Source organism: Castor canadensis, chromosome 9 (genome assembly GCF_047511655.1).
Source record: "Castor canadensis chromosome 9, mCasCan1.hap1v2, whole genome shotgun sequence".
NCBI lineage: Eukaryota > Metazoa > Chordata > Mammalia > Rodentia > Castoridae > Castor > Castor canadensis.
This window is the reverse complement of record NC_133394.1, coordinates 69,181,177-69,185,106: the sequence shown is the minus strand read 5'-3', so window position 1 is coordinate 69,185,106 and position 3,930 is coordinate 69,181,177. Positions and strand designations below refer to the sequence as shown.

At 37.4% G+C, this 3,930-nt stretch overlaps 1 pseudogene; it reads right to left on the bottom strand.

Annotated features, from left to right (window-relative positions):
- Positions 1-1,357: 1,357 nt before the first annotated feature.
- Positions 1,358-2,819, bottom strand: LOC109674997 (metaxin-3-like; annotated as a pseudogene).
- Between the last annotated feature and the right edge of the window lie 1,111 nt (positions 2,820-3,930).

Genomic DNA, 3,930 nt, shown 5'->3' with positions numbered 1-3,930 from the left:
CATGTTCAATACAATTCCCATCAAAATTCCAATGACATTTATCACAGAGATTGAAAACCTACCCTAAAGTTCATTTAGAAACACAAAAGAACACTGAAAACCAAGGCAATACTGAGCAAAAAGAGCAATCCTGGAGGTATCACAATACCCAACTTCCAACTATACCACAGAATCATAGCAATAAAAGCAACATGTTACTGGCACAAAAACAGATATGAAGACCAGTGGAACAAAATAGAGGACCTGGATATGAATACATACAACTATGCACTTGATTACCTATTTTTTCAAAAAAATTCTATTTCTATACCTAAAATGCAATGAATTACGTGAGTGTAAATTTGGGGAATGGTTTTGGAGTGTGAACATGTGGGAGGTAGTCATGACAGGAGATAGTGAAGAGGAGACTGAATATGATCAAAGTACTTCATAGGCATGTATGAAAATAGATTGAGGAATTCCATTAAAGTTTTTAAAAGTGGAGAGATAAGAAGAGTAATAGAGATGGTGAATTTAACTAAAGTACATTATTTCCATGCACGTGTGTAAAAATCCCAGTGAAACCCCTTTATACAACAGGTAAAAAGAGAGAGAATTTATTATTAATATTCCCTTGTGGAAAATTTTTCTCATTCTTTATTTCTTTTTACAATGATGCATGTAGATAAATAGATAGGTGGATATAGATATATGTCTATATATTAGAGCACAATTAAAAAGCACATTCTTCATTGCTTTTTAAAGTTAAATACATGCTTTTCTATTGAAATAATTTATGTATTTCCTAGTTCCTAAACTAAACATTAGATTTCTAAACAGAAAATGTCTCAGTCAGAGAGCCATACATTATGTATTCAGGTAGGTATAAGAAAACTATGTTAATAAACTGAGAAATTAACTTGAATAAATTAGGAAAAAACACTCAGAACAGAACTGTAGCTTTTTGTCAGCAACATGTGAACCAAAGGCAAAAACCTATTAAGATTAAGGCAGTTTTTTCTGTATGTATACAGTACTATTTGTTTCCCCCCAATACATTCATTTACCATTCACCTTTATTTAAAGTGCATTGCCAAGCTAGAACACAAGCTTCCTAATTAAAAACAAAACAAAACAAAACAGATGTCATAGAAAGTTCCTTTTGTTTTAGAGTTCTCCTTATACTTAGGAGCAGTGTTTTCTTTTTGCCTTCAGATCCTCAGTATAAGAAATTATCTAGACAATCATAAGTTAGGCTACAAAACATGCCAACTCTCAGGGTGATAGGTGGTGTAAGGAATTATTCTCTTCTTCTGCTGGAGTCAATTTGAGTGTTGGCAGTTTCTGAGGAGGAAGCTGAGGGCTTTGGTGAAAATTGTCATCCATCTCCGAGACTAAGCCTAATGTAACTGTTTAGGTTGTCATCACAAAAGTGACACAGGTAGGAGAGCTGTTTCAGATGTTCTTGTAACTGAATGTTAGGAAACCATGCTTTATAAAGAGGTGTAAGAAAACCAAACACATAGGTATCCAATGTAGAAGGTGTATCTCCAAAGAACAACTGAGATGTTCCCACTGTTTCACAAATGGTTTAGGCACTCCTTGGTATCTCTGTATATCTGTGCTTCCACTTCTTGGACGTGATAGAGGGGAGGCTCTCCTCTTGTCAGGACAATGCTATTCAGTGCTCCCCTAGACATCCTTCCAAGAAGGATTAATTTCAAGGGAAAATGCAAGGGAAAAGGAATTCATGAAGCAAGCCATGGCTTTGTACCAGTAAAGTAATTGTTGCCCTCAACCCAGAATGTGTGAAGCATAGCAGGGAGAAGTTTCTCCTCAAGGAGAACAATGTAAGACAGTGTATCTACCCCTTGCTTTGCAAAGAGTTCATAATCAGCATTATATTTCTATTTTCTTAAAAAATTTAGTATTTTTTCAGGCTGAGAAACTGGTACATCACCTCTTGGTCATCAGAAAGCTGTGACTACATGATATGCTTTTTTTGTAAGAATAAGAAGGTGCTGTCTATCACATTGAGTTTCAAAAGCACCCAAAACAGTTTACAGTGAAACATTTTAGACTGAGTACATAATGCAAATGTGCAGAGCACCTTTCTGTCATAGTCCCACCCACAAGGACAGAGATGGCAGACACACAGGCCTGCTCCCTCCTCTTTTCTCAGTCCCAGATTGTGCTCTAACTTCCTGATTTTCAGAGACCATGTCCCCCCCAAAGGTCCTGGGGATGCCAAGCTGGATGGGTTTTTACCTCCACCACCCACATGGCTTTGCAAGCTAAGAAAATGTACAGCTAGAGAGAGGAGCCACGATGCTTCCACCAGGCCAATGGGGATTCACAAGCCAGGCTGTTACTCACTGACAAAAGTGAGCTCAAGGCTTGCATTGACCAGAATCCCAGCCTGCCATGATACCACAGTGCTGTGAGGAAATGCATGAAATGGCTAATTTTTTTTTATATATTTTTTCTTGAACCTTCCATATATATTAAGAAACACAAAGTGGTAACCATTAAAATCAGATTCACTTCTCACCAGTGTTTTGTTATTGCTGCTATCCTTATTAATCTTTGTTTAATGTCTTCCCTGGGTAATTCTTTTAGATCTACACTATTTTCATGTGTAACTGTGATAGTCTCCACGTACTTAGTGACCCGGTAATGATTGCACAGGAAATTGAAGACAAACTTGAACCAGTTTGTCTTCCAACCTTTGCTGAGGGTCCTTTGGGTGTACTGGTGATTCCCTGGGTGCTCTGGAAATTTACAACTTTCTTAGCTTTCATTTCCTGCTTGCATAGAGCCTTAATGCCAATTAAAGCCATGGGTTGGCACGTTTTAAAGCCTCTCTTGCTGTGCACACAACTCTGTGGCTATGTGGGCCATATTAGGTCCCCAGAAATATGTTGCAACTTCTCAAATCTTGCTGCAGACAAAGCATTTTCCAGTTTTCCCTTTTCATATTTTTGTTTATTTTTATTAGGATTTATTTGTTGTACAGGGAAATTTATTGTGACACTCCAAAAAGCCTTACATTTTACATTGATTTGATTGTCCCATCTTCTACCCTCTCCCAGCATAAGTCCGTTCCCACTCCACTTCATGCAGTTGCAAGAGTTCTGTTTCATATGTATATGTATATGAAGCTTGTCAACAACATTCCCTCACCTCACCTTCATCTCACTCATTCACCAACCCCCTCCCACAAGTACTCCCACACTCAATGTACCTATTTTACAGTCCTGGCTTTCTTTTTTAAATTGCTGTTAATTTGTATGATTGTCTAATAGATTTTTATTACTATTTCATTATTTTAATTTTATAGTTTTTGAATTTACTTGCATGTGTATACATTATTTGTTCCCCCCCACCTCCAGACAGACTGTTCTGCCCTCTTTTTCCCAATTTTGTAGAATATAAAGCATAAATGATAAGAAAAACATGGTGTTTTTGCTAGTTCGTGATAAACATAGCTATACAGGGAGATTACTTGTGATGTTTCCAAGCACATATATATTACCCTCCAAATTGGTTCATCTCCATCAGACCTCTTCACTGCTTCCTAGTCCCTACCCATAGTGGCTCCTGCCTATTGAAGAGTACTACATTCATTCCTATACAGTGAGCATATCAACCACATTCAAGTATTTGGATTCCTTCCCATTCCGTATCCCTCCAGTGTGCAGTCTCCCCTTAGTGTGTGACCCATGTCCAATAATGTTACTGCATTAGTTTTAGGTCTATAATCTGCATATGAGGGAGTTCATACAATTTTTTTCCTTCTGAGCCTGACAAACTTCACTTAAGATTACACTCTCCAGTTCCATTCATTTACCTGTGAATGACAAAATTTCATTGCTTCTGGCTGAATAAAATTCCATTGTGTATAAGTACCACATTTTCTTAATCCATCAGTAATGGGGCATCTTGGTTGTT